The sequence below is a fragment of the Triticum dicoccoides genome, chromosome 2B, assembly GCF_002162155.2.
Source record: "Triticum dicoccoides isolate Atlit2015 ecotype Zavitan chromosome 2B, WEW_v2.0, whole genome shotgun sequence".
In the NCBI taxonomy this organism is placed as follows: domain Eukaryota; kingdom Viridiplantae; phylum Streptophyta; class Magnoliopsida; order Poales; family Poaceae; genus Triticum; species Triticum dicoccoides.
The window spans coordinates 39,709,300-39,729,532 of record NC_041383.1 but is presented as its reverse complement, the minus strand read 5'-3'; the positions used below and the strand labels follow the sequence as shown (position 1 = coordinate 39,729,532).

Sequence of the window (20,233 nt, the reverse complement as noted above, 5' to 3'; positions counted from 1 at the left end):
GGCAGAGACAGGAAGCAGGACAATGAGGGCCCTCTTGTGCTTCTAGTGTTTTTTTGTGTACCGTGGGTGGACCTTGGGCTCTCTCAACCCAAAGAACAAACTAATGAGGAGTCGCCAACCATTAGAGAGATTGCTGCGGGTGACGTTTTTTACAACAGGTCAGGGCTTATTCCACATGGAAAAAATGACGATCTCGCTTCTATGACTAGGTTAAGCATTGTCAACACCCGTGCTTTGAACGTGTTGGCTCGAAGCTTTGTTTCCTAGATATAAAAAATACCATGTTCAACCTTTGGTGAACTTGTTAACATCGATGCATTGCGAAGAATTCCTTCTCTTGAAGCCTAGGAGTAGTGTATTTTGTTGTTCGGTCACAAGTCATAGAGTTACAAGGTAGGATTATGGAGATTCGGCCGATGCCCTCAGATTGTTGTCTTTACTTTTAAATACTCTGATTCGCTCAACATCTTTGCTTGTCTTTCTTTGGCATTGTAGAATAATCAATAACTAGCATTATGACCCGCGCATTTGCGCGGCTAAGTGTGATATATACAGAATTTTTCGAAGATATATAGCCAACTGCTATTTCAGATATGGAGAACACATATGCTTTGTGGTAAGGTAAATTTTCTCTGGTAGACTTATCTTTCCACGTATTTGATTATGTTGATGGCAAAGACCATCAAGAAAAGACCAATATCATTATGATCCTCGGCTGACTATATAGTCCATGGACTTTGGAGCTTATCTCAGTCATTTCCTCTTTCATTCTTCCTTGCCATTTAGTGTCTATCTTGCCACTAACAAATTTTGAGGTACATCACTCTGTCTAAAACTAAACATCAAAAGCTAATACTTGAGGTTAGTTCATCTCTTCATCCAATAGTCTTCTTATTGGCCATATATCGATGGTATTTTCGGCCAATACAATGAGTTGTCTTCCAAATGGTTCCAAGCATGCTCATATTACTCTAATTCGGTCTTCCAAATTATTATTTGTATATAGTATAAGAAATTTCTAACAAAATTACCCCCTCTTCATTCGTTGCATCTCTATTATGTTTCTCTAGTTGTTTGTCTGGTACAATGTGTTGAGTTATAGGCTTTCCAAACTGTTTGAAGCCACTCAACTCTTTTCACTATGTGAAATTATTATTTGTATATAATTATCTTTATTGAATATTATGTCTCTGTCGTTCCCTCCCTTCACCTATCTTTTTTACATATTTTTTTAATCTTATCTCTGGCATATTGCACAAACAAAGTTCTTTATTTTATACTTGACACAAGTTGTTGTATACAACTTTTTCCTATAATAACCACTTAATAATCTCATCATAGCCTCACTTTACGATAGTGTGCCTGCTATTTTGCACCCTCCAGGTGTTCATATACAACAATTCATTATTAGCAAGGAAGTGATTCCACCTTATCTTGGTGGAGCAGTGCTATATAATCTAACTGCATGAATGTACACAAAATCTATTTTGTATTTAGCTATTTACGTATGTTGCTTCTAAGGTACATGCAAATTATATTTTTTTTCTTTTTGTTATTTATTTATAACTCACATGCAAATAGAGTTCATACTTTTCTATCCGCCTTATAGTGATCCCGGTATTAGGGAAGTCTGTCTATTTGTGCGTGTGGTAGTGTTTGTAATATTCAGAATTTTAAAATAGAGACTTTTCTATCTGTATAAGAATTTTTTATTTTGCCTATGAATTTCATATTGAATGGTCAAATTCATGGAATGCAATTTATAAACATCGTTTCTAAGTTAGAAGAACAGCGACATTGCATTGTTTAGGTCAAGGAATTATTAAGTACAAAACGACTTATATTTGTTGCTTTGACATAAGCAATTGCATCACAACATACATGCAACTATATTCAGCTTGTGTATGGATCCGCCCGTTGTCCTTCTTTTGATAACCGTACTGCTTAGTTGTCAATTTTCTATCTTATCCGTTAAATAAGAGCGCGCGATATAATTCACATAGACATTTAACATTATTTAGGCCAGTTTCATTTTTCTTTTTACATAAATTTAGGCCTATTTTTGGGGAAAATCTGGGCACATTTTTTCGGAAAATCTGAACTTATTAGCATTATTGTTTTTGCCATGGCGCCAGTACTACGTGCACCTTAGGGGCATGGGACTCTGTATGCATGTACGTGGGAAATCTGATTGCTGATGTATTGGAATCGGGCTGCCCTTATATTTTCCTTGTAGAAATCGGATGGGCTACCACAACAATTAGCTAACCTTGATCGGCCGGCCGGGCGTGCAATTAGTTCGCTGTGCTCGTGCCGGACTCTAGCACATACTCCTTCCGTTTCAAATTAGTTGACTTGAATTTGTCTAAATACGGATGTATCTATACTTGTTTAGTGTCTAGATAAATATGGGGCAAGTAATTTGGAACGGAGGGAGTATATGGCTTTCTACATCACAGATACATGTCGTAGCTTTTCTTTTTTATATCACGTCTCATATGTTAAAAGGTGTACACATTATTGTTGTACCTAACTTTTAGATCTTTTAATCTAAACTGTTATAATCTAAATCAACACAGTATATATTTTAAGCGTGTGTGGACGTGGTGTCTTGTTTGACTTATGTTTTAATTATATAATAGATAGATATGGACCGCACACATCAATTGATGCAGAGGTTGGAGGTGCTACCCTCATTTTTGAATAGAAAATCAAACAATATCCATATGTGTAGTGGTTGGTGACTCTCGGGAATTACTAGACAATAATGATATCTAGTAAGTAGCTAGTGAATGTCCATTGATTTGCAAGACTTGTCATCGAAGGGAGGTGAAAAGATCCTAAGACAAAGTGTTAAAATTTGAGAAAAAACAAATAAGTTAAAAAGTCACATATAGATTGTGTAGTCTCCTGCCCCGACTAACTGGCCCAAAGGTCGGAATTGACCATACATCTTAGATGGGCGGAGAATAAGAACTCACTGCTTGAGTCCAGATTGAAGTCTCGCAGCCACCCCAATCCATTCCCCATTTCGCTTTCCCCGTCATCTGCCGCCTACCAGATAGGAACGAACCAAGCTTAACAATATATATATATATATATATATATATATATATATATATATATATATATATATATATATATATATATATATATATATATATGCGGGTGTGCAAAGCGGTACACGTGTAGGGGGAAAGGTGATTCTTGGGAATCAGCAGACAATAGTGGTCACTGGTAATTAGTGAATGTCCACCGAGTTACAAGACTTGTTACTGGGAAGGAGGTGCAAAGGGCCTATGACAAAGTGTTAAGAATTCAAGAAAAGAGGGTGTATATACATAGCAATCTCTTGTTATTGTATTTTATCAGTTTATGTTATTAGCGAATTTTAGGTAAAATACGGTAATATATTTCATGTAATTTAAATTTTTCTCACTTAGGTTTAAAAAGGTGTACACATATCTCAAAAAGAGTTGGTATTTTTTTTAAATGATACAGACATTTCCAGAAATAGAACTATATATAAAAAATGTGCATGGCATTTAAAAAAAAATGGTCATGCCATTTTTAAAATGTGCATGACATTTTAAAGAAATTTTCGTTCTAAAAAATGTAGATCATATTTTATAAAAAGATCCTGGAATGTTAAAATAAATTGCTCAATTTTTATAAAATGTTCATGTAATTTTTAAATTGGGCATGAATTATTTTTAAAGATGTCCATGCATTTTTAAAACAATGTCAATTGCATTTACTTTAAAATTTCTGAAATATTTATAAACTGTTCATGACATAACACATTATTTAACCGAAAATCATGAATTTTCTTAAAATAGTTAGATATTTTTTTAAATCTTCATGACATTGAAAAAAGTTCAAGCATTAAAATCGTAGTCCTGTATTTATGAAACAAAATTAGTTCATTTATCTTACACAAATTGAAAAAAATAAAAGGGAAAAGAATGATGAATAGGAACCACGGGCAAAAATTAGAAGGAAAATGGGAGGATGTTTATTTTGATCATTAGTTTATTTTGATCATTTTTTCAAAATTTATGTTCCTTTTTTTAATTGTGAGCATGCTGTTAAAATGGGAGGATGTTTTCAAAATTTCAAACAATTTTAAAAAGATAAAAAATTCTATTTTTTGAAAATAAAATAAAAGAAATATAAAAGCAAAGAAAACATGTAAATAAATAAAAAAAGAAGAGAAAACCATCTAGAAGGTTCCTAAAACTTGTGAAAACCAAACAGGAACCTTGTTCCGAAAACTAGGATCCGTAGAACGCTAAATGAGCTGGTCCAGCTGAGTCCCCGTTCGCTACCTCTGCGGTGTGCAAATAGCTAGCTTCTCATTGGGACAGTGGTAGCAAGGGTCATAAATTGAAATCACTAATTAAGTGGTACCCCATGCAAATGTAACTTCCATCTTCTTTGGCAGTGGCAAATGGCGTAGCGTATATGTGGCACTTGTCGCCATCAGATAGTTTTGAGTGGTTTTCTCGCACTGCACGAGGATGGGAGGCTGGTTGTTTGTGTTTCTCTTTCTTGATCCATTTTTCGAATACTAAATATCTCCTGAAGCATACATCCAAAATACACATTGTTTCATTGTTGCATTCCTCGCCACGTGCTCCTGGTGCTCGGCCACCTCCACCACCTCGCCACGTGCGACAGCGCCACAGCCCGGTCGTCATGCTCTGCCTCGGCAGGAACAAATTAACTCGTGCTTCCACATAACAGTAACACGTGCTTCCACATAACACTAACTCGTGCTTCCGTTGAGCCAAGCACAAACTTCGCGTGGTGCACACTCGTGCTTCCACACAAAGCACAATTGTGCTCACGAGGAGAGCATAAACGTGTGCTCCGCAAAACCCCTCGAAAAAGCAGGTTTTTTTTAGAAAAACCAAGCGAAACTTTTCTCAAGCCCCTGGCCCGATAATAACCATTGCTCAAGATTCAAACTATGCCCTATACCTGTTCTATACATCATTCATCATACTACCTCTCGCCATTGAAGATCAAATCTCATGGGCTTGTTCCACTGAGGGAGAACTTGTGTCATGGATTTGTTCCACTGAGGTAGGATGGGTCCCTCACGTGTCCCCACATGATCAATTAATGTCTAATCACCGCCTAATGGGCGCCAATTTGTCGCACCGCACATGCACACAACTCAAGGCCATGGGGTCTAGGCTCGATTATTTTTCTCCATAACTTGGTTTCTCCTTCGTCCTCCTCCCCTCGATTTGCCAACAAAACCAAAGCACAAATCCGTCTTCCACCCTATTTGAACCTTTTTGGGGCACCAACCGATTGGAATGAAGCCAAACAGCTCATATTTTCATAGTCCAAGAAGACGTTGCACAGTTTGGACTTCAGGCTTGAGATATCTCATATTGAAACTTGCATTCAGCTCCATGACAAAGAAAAAAGAAAAAAAATGCAAAACCAAATGAAGCATGTAGTTAGTTATGTGGATTATAAAAAACTGATTTAAGTACAATACAACATGAATCACATACTTGCGCCCTGGTTAACATGTTTGCTACCACAGATGATTTACATTGTAACACTAAGATACAAACAACATTAGATGTCCCAGCCTTTTCTTAAAAATGAAATTCTTTGCATCGAACAAAGGCATCATTAAGTTCTCAAGTAACACCAGTTTTTTAAAGTACAGTACAATTTGAGGTTGAGGTTTATATGCAACCAATAGGGCAAAAAAAGGTTCTCCAAGCAAGAGACTAAGAATATCCGTGGATGTATAGTTCTTCTTTGGCGCATATATAGAAAAACAATTAGACTTGTCTGCTGATTCACACGTCCATGAAACCTACGGTTGGTCCTCTAATTTGTTTGATGAAGTTACAATTCTTTTTGAATGTGTAAAATCCATTGGGACCGCTTCTCATCAGCAGATTGTTAGCTGGAGTTGAAGCATATAAAAGTTTAAAAAATGTAAATACACATATGCTCAGTAAACACAAGTGATTACCTAACATATTTATGGGCATCCAAGGTTTTATGTCTGTTCATCAAGAAGATATGCATGGACAGATATCTTGATGAATCAGAAGCAGTGGCAATAGCAGAAGGATTGCTGAAAAGAAACATTAGTGATTCAATATTCAGTCGAAGCTTTTAATCATCAAACAGGGACAACCAATATGCTAGTATGGTACTCACTTTCATCCACCACACTGCATGAACAACTTCATCATTGCCGACAACGAACAGCAAGAGTGCACAGTCAAGAAAAAAGCAGGCAAAACAACAAACATGTGTCTGACTGAAAATGCAACTTTAACTATCCGACTGAAACCACAAGCTACAGGCCTGAAGAAGATGACACACAAATCCTCAACTTAACTAACTGGCCACTTCTATTGCTGGAAAAACATCTCTCTTCATAGCCCAGTACCATCGGGTGACACCAGCCAGCAGCCAACAAACCAGCTTTGTTCGGTCAAAATTAGATCCCAGATGAATCCCCAAATCAAAGTAGGGCAGAATCGCATCAGCAGATTACAACCTGATCATAGAACATGAAGCAAAACATAATTGTGGAAGACTGAAGATTATGTGGGCTTGTTGATTCCAACCTGAAAATTTGAATCCCAGAAAATAGGGCGGTATTAAGATGTAGATTTGAGCAAACAGCAAAGTACACATATACATACAGTACAAAATTAAGTATTGCCCCTTATTTCAGTCAGGCTAAACTAAAGTCGTATTAACAGAAATTCTAACTTCTTCCAAAGTGCTAGTCTGGAAGTTAGGCCACAAAATCCACTCAAACTGAATAAAGCTACTTTTGAGAGCACATAAAGTACTTCTGATCTCCTCAATTGACCCTCTCCAATAACTATCTGTAGGAGTACAAAAGAAGGGTTCTAAAAAAAAGAAAAACGGAAGCATTATTAAGAGCAGAAAACAGTAATCAAATAGGCAGATGAATACCTGGTTGGCATCCGTAGCAATTACTTCCCTTTATTTTGCCATTGCCAAAGCATCTCCAGCTTTTCTCTCAAAGTGGCACCTGGGAGTCACATTATTGCTTCTCTACTGAGAGCTTGGAGAAGTTATTTTGCAAATTTTGAAGCAAGCCGTTCCTTTCATCGTCAAGTAAATTTCTCGGCTCAATCCACACTTCCTCCAATATTGGAGTGGCATTACTATTATGGACTAACTCCTATTTCATAAAGTAATCAATCTGTTCAATATGGCTGAGCTGAGGTCGCAAATCAGTGTTCTCCATAGAAACTGCATTTGGTTTGCAAACTGCACTTGCTGGCAGCTCCTCCAACACCAAAATATTTTCATTACTCTTTATAATTTAAGGATGTGCAGGATTAATCAATTTAAACTCGCTGGATTGGATGGATGGAGTGTCTATCTAGTAGGATTAAACAATTAGTCTTTTACTGATTGATTAATTATAGTGAATCAAACATTTGTCTGAATCTTTGCTTCAATGGATGTGCATGATTAATCAGTTAACACTAACAGTGGCCGAGGACATCCTGATGGAGTGGCGCAACCTACTTAACCTGCAAGCCCCACGAGGCTGATAGAGTGCATCGATGCCCTGGCTGAGTGTTTTAACACGACAGTAGTTCAATTTCCATAAACCAAACTGAAAATGTGGATGAAGAAGTTAATCATATAAGCTCATTCAATTTGGCCACAATATATCACCACAATCAGTTGTTGCACAAAAAAGGGAGGCACACTATCTCCAGGTAAATGTCATGCTTTAAGTATATGAAGATTATGGATTTCCCTAACTACAGTGTACAGCTGAAGGAGCAGTTACTTCAGCAAGCAATTATGATGCAGACATGGAAATCAACCACATGGTCTTTAAGGCCGTCTCAAACTGTTAACACAACCAAAGTTCTATAAACGAAGGTAAAAATTAACATAGATGAAGAAGCTTATCATATAAACTTATTGAATTTGATCATGGCACAAGTCACTATCCTCAAAACACGGGGAGGCATATTATCTCCAGGCCTAGTTTTTCCAAATTAATACTTAGTAAATCACATCATGCCAGCTACTTATCAAAATAAAACCAAGCACGTATGTGCTCTGCTTATCACAATTATTGCCAGTAAACTAAAGAAACTAACTATATTTAACAATACGTGCAATGCTCCAAGTTAGCTAGGGACTCAAACCCATGGGATAGATATATATGCACCTGAAATTGGCTGAATTTTGCCTTGGTTTCCCTCTCAAGGGCCAACCCAGAATAGAGTCAGCAAACTCTATGTATCCTCCATGTTGATATCAACAGAACCTAGGCGGCATTGGCATCCACCGCACTCGCCATCTGCCTCAACTCTCACCCGCTGCACCATCCATGGTCCGGTCCGAAGCCTTCCCAGCTGATAGCACCCAACGCCGTTCGCCATAAGGGCGTCCTTCACCTGACAAACATCCCACTTCGCTCCGGAACCACCCTTGCAAGACCTCGGCGGTCTCCTCTGTCACATAGCCGACAACTCGCCGCAGCTTGTGCTCCAGAACCACCCCTCCAAGACCTTGGCCGGCGGCGGTCGGGAATCAGGCGGCCATGGCCGTCTCTCTGCGCGCCCGACGACGAGGCGAGGTTAGGGTGGCCGGGAACCGGTAGATCAGAGGCGGGGCAATTTGATCCGGTACTTGTGGTCGAAGAACCGGTGGCGGACGATGTTCTCCGGCGACGGCGGCACGGATCCGAGGCCATGGCATGCTCCTGTTCGTTCTGGGGACAAAGAGATTGGGGGTGAGCGAGGTGAGAGGAGACAGAGGAAGAGAGGAGGGAGCAGGGCACGGCGGCACTCATCTCCGGTGAGGATCCGGTCGCCGGCGGGTCGCGAGGTCGAGGCGGCGGAGCGCTCGAGGGCTCGGCCTCGGGCGCGTGGCTGCGGGTGCGGGTGCGGCGTACGGGCGGCACTCGACTGGCTTTGGCCCAGATATTTTCTAACTTGGACTGCGGGTTTACTTCAAAGAAACTGAGGGGCGTACATATAGTGTTACTATTCATCATCCAGGGTGCAGAATAAGTTATTCTTCACCCGAGGTAATCTTACAATCGTTTCCTAAATAAATTAAATTTGGAATACAAATAGTTACATTCATAGTGATTCCCTACATAAAATTTAGCATAATATATATACATACATAAACACTATTCTGATCACGGAATCAGAATAATATTCTGATCACAACCTGAACTGTCTGAGTAACACGCCTGAACTTCTCTCTGTACGAACCCGACCTTCGGGCTATCTTCGCAACCGTGCCTTCTACCGCGAGTTTTTCTGGTTAGTCGTGTTCCATGTGATGTAAGTGTAATCTTCAAACAATTTTTAGCAACTAAATACTCGTTTGAGATAGGAATCTCGCTCATAGGTGGATTTTGTACTCGGGTCATGAAGAACTCGCGTTTTTTGCGGTTTTACTGCCTGAGTTGTTCGACCTGAACTTCCCCCTGTGCTAGGTTAACTTCCCGCAACATTGTCCAAATAGGGCTTGCTATATACCGTTGAAAAGCTATGGACACGAGTATCATGACTCAAATTAATTTTTTCGCAAAATGTAAGCGGTTTAAGAGCAGTTTTGAAAACCGTTTTTTCTTCACACAAAAAACGTGAATCGTAATTTCGACCGCATTTCTAAATCGTTTATCGGAATGAGGCATATAATATGGTATTGGGAAGCTGCTGCAAAACCGCTCCTTCCACATGTTGAAAGTTTTTTCTAATTCCCTATGGTTAAAAACTAATTTGAAAAAACGTAAAATTTCATAAACCGAACAGCTGAGTTCGTTTTTTCGATGTCATATCTAAACGGCTAATCCAATGGAGGCATATGATATGGTGTTGGAAAGCTTATGAAAATGCGCTACTTTTTCATCTTGAAAGTTTTTTTTTCTAATTTTGCATGCTTTAAGAGTAATTTAGAAAATGGTCCAAGTCCTACCGAGTTCGTATTTTCAAGCTAATTTTTTAACCATGCGTCCGAATGCAACAAATGATATGGCCTTGGAAAGTGTGAACAAATGCGAAACTTTTTGGTATGTATTGTTTCTCCCAGTTCTTTACGGTTTTAAGTCAGTTTCGAAAATGGCGAAAAACGTATTTTTGCCGTAATTTATACAAACTTTATCGGAATTGGGCAAATAATATACCGTTAAAAAGCTACAGAAAATGCGAAACTTTTTCATGTTGATGGGTTTCTCTGATTCCTAGCCGTTTTCAAGTAATTCCAAAAATGACGGGATCATTCGTTCTGCCTCTACCGCGAAACAGATTCTTCGAAAATGCACCGCGTGAAGAACCTGAACTTCTCGGTGCGTGTACCTGAACTTCACTCTGTTTTTCACGTGATTTTTTTGCTCGTAGATCTCCATCCACTGCTCGTAGCTCTCCATCCCACTCACGGGAATTGAGCGGGTGATATACCGATGGAAAGCTGCTGTAAACACGCAACTTTCCTATGTTGATCATTTTTTCATACTCGCGACGATTTTGAAAGTTTCATCTGAAATTCATTTAGCGTAGTAGTTGAACTTCCTGCTGTTTTCACGTTGAACTTCTGGGACGTATTTTTGTTTGTAATTTTCTCATCCATTCATAAGTGTTACACAAATAATATTCCTTTTGTACAAACGTCTCTCACAATAGTTTTTTTAACTTTCTCCGACCAAGGACTTGAACTTACACAAATGATATTACCGTCGTTTCGAGGTAAATTAGAAAATGGCGAGATCATGATTTCTGCGTTCATCGTGAACGGAAATGCAATGCGTGAAGTAGTTGAACTTCTGGAGCATGTCTGTTTGAACTTCACTCTATTTTTTGACGTGATGTTTTTCGCCCGTAATTTTCAAACCACTTACCATAATTGAGCAAATGATATACCGATGGAAAGCTATTAAAAACACGCAACTTTTTTGTATTGATGAGTTTTTCATACTCGCAACGGTTCAAAATATATGTTTGAATGCGTAAAACAACGTCTTTTTGCCTGTTTTTTACATGTAACTGAAGGTCGGACGTCTCACACTAGAGATCTCGAACTTCACCGGGAGTAGCACGTGAACTTCGAGCAACAAAATCTTTTAAGCTTCTTGTTTTCTATTCTTATATTCCTATCTGAAACGCATTTCGTGTAGTAGTTGGACTTCCCGCTGTTTTCATCTTGAACTTCTGTCACGTATTTTTGTTCACCCTCTGTCACAAGAAATTTAGAACTTTCTCGGGCCGAGCACTTGAACTTCTAGCAACAAAAATTTGGACTTCCCCTTTTTATTCTTTTTTTTTCTCATATGAAAACACACATCATGTAGTACGTGGAATTCTGGTTGTTATCACTTTTGAACAGCTCTCTGTTTTTTCCTTGTAAAGCACTCGTCAAAATTGGGCATGTAAATCCTAGGTTTTTATAAACTTGGCACCTCTCTGCTTTTTAAATTTGAACTTCTTAATTTTATTCTTAGAAATAAAATGATTTGTAAGTAAACATGGAAGAACATTTTTTTGAAACTCAACTTCATACTTTTATTTTGCCTAGAAAGTGGGAGAATTTAAGTTTTTTTTGTACATCAAGCTTCCCCCTTTTTTAATTTGATCTTGTTGCTTTAATACTTTGGTAACGAGAAAATCTGAGTTTTTAATAAATATCAAACTTCTCTTTTTCTTTAATTTGAACTTCTTGGTTTTATTTCTTTTATTAACGAGAAAAGACCCTACTTCTGTAAATAACATTGAACCATTCCCTTATTTAATTTTTGAATGTCATGTTTTAATGTTTTTTTTGAAATAGGAAATATCCATTTTCTTAATAAAAACATCAAACCATTTTGTTATTTGAATTTGAACTTCTTGTTTTAATTTTCTAGAAATGAAAAAACTTTTTTTAATAAACATTGGACTAACATGTTATTTTAATCTGAACTTCTTAGATTAATTTTAAAAACATGAGAAATCTGCCTTTTTATAATTATTATTTTTTGTATTTAAAATCTTGCACATTAAGCTTCTTTATATTTTTTTTCAAACTCTCCAATTTATTCAATTTGAAATTTCAAAGTTAACATTTTTTGGGTGAGGCATGTTTTCTTCTTGGTATATAAACATCGAGTTGCTTTGTTGTTTTAATTTGAACTTCTTCTTTTTATTCATGTAGTGACGGGAACAAATCTGAGTTTTTATGTAAACATTCCATTTTTAATGAACTTTTCTTCGGTGAATTCCCTCTGTTTGTTTAAATTGCCTAAAGAACATTTTTTATGATGCTTTAGTGTTATCTTTTTGGACATTTTTTAATAATCCTTTAGTGTTCTCTTTTTAATTTGTACCTATTTGTTTTATTTTCTTCTAGTAACGAAAAAAATCCTATGTTTTTAATAAATACCGAACCGCTCTGTTATGTCAATTTGAACTTATATCTTTTTTTAGAAATGAGAAAAATCCGTTTTTAGTTTATTTTTTAAGATACACACGTCATTTAAATTAGTTGTTCTGCTCATTTTCCAATTCAAAGCTCATTCCAGCTTCACTGAAGATATTTTTTTACTTTCGATGTTACATGTCTCCAGAGGTTCTTTTTTGAAGATTTTAGTGCTTTTGACCTCCCCTACTTTTTCACAATGAACTTCATCTTTCTTATTTATATTTTGTAGTGTTCTGATTTTTCCAAACTTCCATATTTCGTGTCTCCAAACTATAGTTTTTTTAACTAAATGCCCTTTGAACTATGTTTTTCGTAAATGCATGAAATTTGTAATGTCTTTTTCTGACTAGTTGGGTTTGGTAGTAACTCTCCTAAAATCAACACCCATCAGCCCAAAACCTTTAACTAAACTGTTCAAATGAAATTTTTAACTAGTACACTGTTCTCGTAAAATCAACACCCATCAGTCAATAAACTTTAATGCAAGTTAGCAGTACCACGTATGTTCTTTTCAAACAAATACAATATTCTTTTTATACACAAAGCTGTGCTTGTTTTTACACCACACGTTTTGGTCCTTATCTCTCCATCTTACCTCCTAGAACTAACCACAACCACAAGTTTATTGTTTTGTTCTCTCTCTCTCCTAAGTGTAACGTGTCTCTGCCCATGCATACGAAGCTAGTTAACTGAATGTTGAAACACAAGATAGAGAAGATCAGGTTAACATCTGGTTCAGTCGCCCGATGAAGATAGTCAGACCAGCTCGGGAGTAGCTTGGTGACGCTGGGCACCAACGGCGTGGTCTTCGGCCTTGTACACCCTGTACCCCCTAGAGAAAGATGAATATGTCGACTTGCTACTTCTTCAAAGGTTGACCTGCATACTTCTTCAGAGTCTGACCTGCTACATCATCACGCAGGATGGAGCGGACATGCTCGGCTTGGTGGGAAACCTCCATGTTGACGAGGTGGCGTCCTCAAACGCATCTGCTGCGGTAGGATGGCCTTGATGTAGATGAACCTACGGCAACCGCGATGGAAAAAAGAACGGCGAGGAAAGATGGTTGTCCGCATGGACTGCTCACAAGCGACGAGACGGACTGCCCGCACCGAATGGAAGGGCTGACGGCTTGTGGATGGTGCAGGTTGCAGTGGCGGGGCAGGCCGCAGGTAGCACACCAACCGCATTTGCTTGGGGAAGCTGCATCCATGGTGTGTTGGAGGAAAAGGGAGCGCTGCACGGAGCTAACCATGGCGCATCAGCGGGTCGTGGTGGCAACACAGGGCGGCGCACGGGGTGGCGGCGGGTTCCGGGAGGCCGGCGGCGCGCAGGGTGGGGGCGGGATCCCGAAGGTCATCGGCGCACAGGGTGGCGGCGGGATCTCGAAGGAGGCGCCCGAGCTGCGGTTGCGGGAGGAGGCAGGCGCCGTGGCTGTTGCGGGTGGAGGCGGCCGGGAGGCGTGCTGGGCCGGCGGCGGCGGTTCGCCGGCAATCCGGGGGTGGGGGCGCGGGGTGGGTCTGCGGCCGTGGGGTATGTGGGGATCGGGAGGTGGAAGATGGCCGGGTGGGCCGGTTGTTGTTTGTTTTTTCGGAAGTTCGGGAAACCCCCATCGAGCCTATATACGCGCGGTGTGATCCAAATAACTATTCTCATCCAGGATTAGAATAGTGCTACTATATATATATTAGATAGAATTATTTCCATCTTATCTCTAGGAGGCGCCTTGCCCTTCAAGTCTTGTACTCAATATATACTCGACCTCGAGACTCAATAATACATCCACCGAATTTCACCATCCCCCTCTCTATTTCCTTCTACACTCATCTCGACGCAGGCACTAGACCTGCAACTCCTCTCTTTTTGCTGCCATTGCAGGAGGCGGAGTAGCCACATATCTCTCGGCTCCCAAAACACTGCACCTGATCGGGAGAAGGGGAGGAATGTTCCTTCCTTCTCTCCTACCATGATCACCATTGCTGCTGACGCGGATCTTCCTAGCCTGCTCGACTTGTTGGGAAGGGAATCCCGGTGTAGGCATCCATAGCACTGGCAGGCGCATCTTGGCCCTCCCGCGCCCCGCAGCTGCGAGCCCTACCATAGTACCATGGTTGTCGCTCCGGATATCCAGCAAACCTCAGATTTTGGAAGTATGACAAATCGAACGTCTTTTCATGGCAAGTTTAGTTGGCGAGCAAGACAAATTCGCCTTTTTTTTGCCAGGAAACTTACATCCTTGCAAACTAGATTTGTCATCCTATAAATTGCCATGAAAATCATTCGATTTGCCATGTCTGAAAATCTAATGTCGTTTATTTAGCTTTTTTGTTAACTAAACCACAATGATCATAATTTTTTGAAAGAAACAGACTCCTCTTTCTGAAATGTGCAACATTAATTTAACCACAATGAACATAGACTTGAAAGAACAAACTCTTCTTATTGAAATGTGCAACATTAATTAAACCACAATGAACATATAGACGTAAAAGAAACAAACTCCTCTTATTGAAATGTGCAACGCGACGTACATGGTGACGAAAGGACAAGGGAACATATAACAACAACTCAAAAGTCAAAACACAAGCCCAGACCCCTCAAGCCTGTGTTGGACGATGCGGTTGAACTTGTCCCCCATCTCGTGGCTCATGTGGTTTGCCCAGTCCCCCACTTGGACTTCTCCTTTTCTATAAAACGCCGAACTACCAATGGAACCGCTGTCACCGTGACGAATGCCACCGACCTGGTTCACCTGCAAGCTGGTGAGCGTTTCAAAGCTGCACAGCCGCACCACCTCCTGAGCAATGCCGGAGCTCTCCTCCTCTTCGGTCGGCGGGACGCGGAGGAATTTCACCAGCTTCCTCACGACCTGCGCCAGATCGGACATGATCTCTTCGTACTTCAAGAATAGGACGCTGTCCGGCCTTGCCACACTCTCCCTCCAGTACTCGAGGCAGTGATCCCAGAAGGGGCCATAAGGCGAGAACCTCTCGCAGAACATGCTGAAAGATCCGTCCATGGATAGGTCGGTGCCCGGAAACGCCTTGTTCTTGAAGTGCAGCCTTGACACGAGAGCGTCTTTGGGGTCCCGCCACAGGTACACGACTCGGCAACCGAGTGATCTATGCCTGGCGGGAGCAACAACATGGGCCTGTGCGTGGCGAGAAGCCTAGGAGACGCAAGGTGGTGAATGTCCGTGTGGCTCGTGACGGCACCAGGGATCTGGATGAACGGCACGAGATGCTGAGGGTGGTGTTTGAGGAGTGGGTGGTCGCTGAACCCGTAGCGGGATTGGTTACGTTGGTGATGGTGAAGGCGAGGGCTTTGATCCAGGTGGTGCCGCATTTGGGCTGCGTGGCGAGGATGATGTCATCAGCACGGGGCACGAAGGGCTGCTTCACCGGCAGGATCCGCTCGAGGTGCCACGGTCTGAACCAGTAGTTGTGGTATTGAACCATAGTTTTAAATAGCCGGCTATAGCCCCGCTATAGCTGTTTGAGCATGTTGCCGCTAAATGATTTCATGTACAATTTGCCGCTATAGCCCAGCTATAACTGTTTTTAATGGTCACCGCTATATGCTATAGCCCGCTATTTAAAACATTGTATTGAACGAATGGTTCAGACCACCCCTCTCTTGCTGGAGGTGTGGCTACGGGATCTTTGGGTAAGACATCTTCTTGTGTTTGTTGAACTCTCGGTAGTAGCACTCTCTGGATTACTCATCATCAGTGGAGCTACTACTGGTTGAGCAGCCATGGCTGAGGTGGGAGGGGAGGCGAAGATGGCTTAATTTGCCCAATGTATGCTACTTACTTACCTTGTAGAAAGGGCATGTTTAGGCTAGCTGTGAAGGCAACATATTGAATACATTTTCTTCATCAGCCGGTTGGTGCGGTGACGGAACGTACTACCATGATTTTATTTTATATACATATATACACATTTTCTATCCAAAGTGAAGGCTGCGTGATTGCTTACATTTTCTGTATGCATGCGATGAACGTGGCACTCACATGGCCTTTTCCTGGCCGCACGAGACACCGACAAGACTGCGTGCGTGCACGAGATGGTGGATGGCCTCATGCAGCTCCAATGCTCCATTCCCACCTAAAACATATCCACGAGTAATATTTTTGTATGGACACGAGTAATATATGTTGTCAGCTATGACAATCAAGCTGAATCTTCCATATATTTTTTGGGAAACACACACACACACATATAAAACAACAAAAATATCACAATAAATCAAAGTTTGGCCCATTTACCACCTAATTATTCATTCGAGTACAATTCATATATGTTTTGCTGTTTGATAAAGAAAGCTCACTCTTCGATTTCTCTAATTAACAAATGTCTTGTTAAAAAAGAGGAAAACATGAGAAAGCAAAGCAAGGAAACTGAAAAAATCCCATCCCTCCCTCACCCCTCCCGCGACGTCGCCGCAAGGAGACGGGAGGAACCATAGCTACTGCCTACCTCCTCCTCTGCCGCAGCCAAAGGCTGTGGAGGGGCTAGCCGACGTCAGGTGGGGCTCTCGGCTGGCGGCTGGACACACAGTTAGGCGAGCAGTGGCAAGTCCGACGCGTGATGGTGATGGGTTGCGTGTAATGGGCTGCGTGTCGATGCAAGCTTGCCTCATCAGGTGTTAGCCACGGCGGCCGGCGACGACCTCCCCTCCCCCCTCCCCGATCTACCATTTTGGTGGTGCTTAGCGGTGCATGTGGGGCACCTCGGATCGGTGTAGATCTAGGGAAGGGTGGGCCTGACGTTGCTCGGGATCCTAAGGGCAGTGATGGGGTGGGCCGATTGCTGTGGTTTGGCCGCGGTGCAATCCGTGTCGATGGTGTCGGGCGTGCCCGACTAGGTTCAGCGGGCGACGCTAAGGCGTTGACTCAGATCCAATGGCTAAGACTGGACTAGGAGTGGAAGGAGATGCCTTCCACTCTTCCTATCATGGTGGATGCGTTGTGATATGGACGGCTTGCGGTGTCTAGGGACATGGATGCCGGAGCGGCTTCCTTGGATGACGGTCCGCATGGTTACCAATTTTCCGGGCTCCATGTCGGTTGTGGTGACTGTGGTTGTGGTCTTGGTCATTTGTGTGGAGAGGGTTGTACCGGCGGGTGGCTTGGGCTCACTCTCCGGCATTTGAAGTGGCGGCACCTAGATCTGAATCTGGAGGGTGAGCTACAAAGCAAAAGCTCGACGCTTTGGCGCTGACGGCAGTGGTGCCCACGGTGTTGATTTCCTCTTGAGGGAGGAAAGATTGATCAGGATCTGTCGTAACACATCACACAGAGAAAAAGAGAGGAGAGGCTAGAGGGGCGAGAGAACCTCCATGGCATCGCACTAGCAGCAGGTTCGAAGGAGCACGGAGCAACCGGTCCCTCTCCTCGTCGCCTGTGCAGAATCTACAATAGAAAAAAATGTGCTTCCCCACCCCTAGGCAAGCACTAGACCTGCAGCTTCTATATTGTCGCCGCCATGGGAGGCGGAGTCACCACATACCTCGCCGTCTCCCACAACACTACACCAGACCGAGAGAAGGGGAGGAAAATTGCTGCCTCCTCTCCCAGCCATGAGCACCGTTGCGGCCGTCAAGAATCTAGGAGTCGCCTGACCTGCTTGATCTATGGGGAAGGGAATCCCGATGTAGGCATTCATGGCACCAGTAGCCGCATCTTGCCCATGCCACGACGCGTCACTGCAAGCCCCGCCATGGTTGTCGCTTCAGATATCCATCGAACGTCAAATTTTTAGGCATGACAAATTAAACGTTTTTAATGACAAGTTATGTTCATCAAGGAAGAGAAGTTTAGTTGATGACCATGAAAAATCCACCTCGGTTTAATTTTTTGCACATAATTCAGGTGCTTGCAAATAAATTTGCCATCCTATAAATTACGATGAAAATCGTTCGATTTGCCATGGCTAAAATTCACACATCAGATTTTAGCATTTTCGTTAATTAAACCACAATTGACATAGTAGACTTGAAAGAAACAAGCTCCTCTTAATGAAATGTCCAACATCAATTAAATCAAAATGGACATAGACTTCAAAGGAACAAACTTCTCTTATTGAAATGTGCAATGCAACGTACATGGTGAGGAGAGGAGAAGCGAACAGATAATAACAACTCAAAACACAAGCCCAGATCCCTCAAGCTTGTGTTGGACGATGCGGTCCAACTCCTCCCCCATCTCCTGGCTCATGTGGTTTACCCAGTCCCCTACCTCTCCTTTTCTGTAAAACACAGAGTTACTCATGACAATGTTATCACTGAAATGAACGCGGCCGACCTGATTGACTTGCAGGCTGGTAAGTGCCTCAAAGCTGCACAGCCTCACCACCTCCTCAGCAACACCGGACCTCTCCTCCTCCTCGGTCAGTGGGATGCCGAGGAATTTCGCCAGCTTCCTCACAACCAGCGTTGGATCGGACTTGATCTCTTCGTACTTAAGGAAGAGGACGCTGTCCGGCCTTGCCATGCTCTCCCTCCAGTACTCGAGGCAATGATCCCAGAAGGGGCCATAAGGCGAGAACCCCTTGCAGAACATGCTGAAACATCCGTCCATGGATAGGTCGGTGCCCGGAAACGCCTTGTTCTCGAAGTGCAGCCTTGAGACAAGAGCGTCCTTGGGGTCCCGGCACAGGTACACGACTCGGCAACCGAGTGATCTCATGCCTGGCGGGAGCAACGACATGGGCGTGTGCGTCGCGAGAAGCCTCGGGAACCCAAAGGGGTCGATGTCGGTGTGGCCCACACCAGGGATCTGGATGAACGGCACGAGATGCTGAGGGTGGTGTGTGAGGAGCGGGTGGTCGCTGAAGCCGTAGCGGGATCGGTTGGTTATGGTGAAGGCGAGGGCTTTGAGCCAGGTGGTGCCGCATTTGGGCTGCGTGGCGAGGATGATGTCGTCGGCGCGGGGCACGAAGGCCTGCTTCACGAGCAGGATCCGCTCGAGGTGCCACGGTCTGAACCAGTAGTTGTGGTATTGAACCATAGTTTTAAATAGCCGGCTATAGCCCCGCTATAGCTGTTTGAGCATGTTGCCGCTAAATGATTCAGTAGTTGTGGTATTGAACGAGTGGTTCAGACCACCCTTCTCTAGCTGGAAGCGTGGCTACCAAATCTTTGGGTAAGACATCTTCTTCTTGTGTTGTTGAACTCTCGGTAGTAGCCCTCTCTGGATCACTCATCATCAATGGAGCTACAACTGGTTGAGCAGCCATGGCTGAGGTGGGAGGGGAGGCGAGGATGGCTTAATTTGCCCAATGTATGCTACTTTCCTTGTAGGAGGGTGATGTTGAGGCTGGCTATAAAGGCCAAATACTGATTACATTTTCTGCAGCAGCCTGTTGGTGCAGTGATGGAACGTACTACCATGAGTTTATTTTTATATATAAACATTTTCTATCCAAAGAGAAGGCTGCATGATTGCTGACGTTTTATGTATGCATGCGATGAACGTGACACTCTCATGGCCTTTTCCTGGCCGCACGAGACATCGACAGGACCGCGTGCGTGCACGAGACGCATGCAAAGGATGGTGGATGGCCCACCTAAAACATATCCACGAGTAATATATGTTTTTTTATGGACTCGAGTAATATACTATGTTGACAATCAATCCGAATCTTTAATATATTTTGGGAAATACACATATACTATAAAACAACAAAAATATCACAATAAATCACAGTTTGGCCCATTTACCGCCTAATTATTCATTCGAGTACGATTCATTCCTGTGTTCTTTTTTATA

General features: G+C 42.2%; 1 long non-coding RNA gene and 1 pseudogene across 1 annotated transcript; both read right to left on the bottom strand.

Annotated features, from left to right (window-relative positions):
• Positions 1–4,980: 4,980 nt before the first annotated feature.
• Positions 4,981–8,936, bottom strand: LOC119361996. The gene is made up of 3 exons (XR_005173064.1): positions 6,973–8,936; positions 6,199–6,614; positions 4,981–6,112 (listed from the first exon to the last, which is right to left on the bottom strand). It is a non-coding gene; the product is annotated as an uncharacterized LOC119361996 (long non-coding RNA).
• Positions 8,937–15,034: 6,098 nt separating this feature from the next.
• LOC119360362 lies at positions 15,035–19,764 on the bottom strand (annotated as a pseudogene).
• Positions 19,765–20,233: the final 469 nt, after the last annotated feature.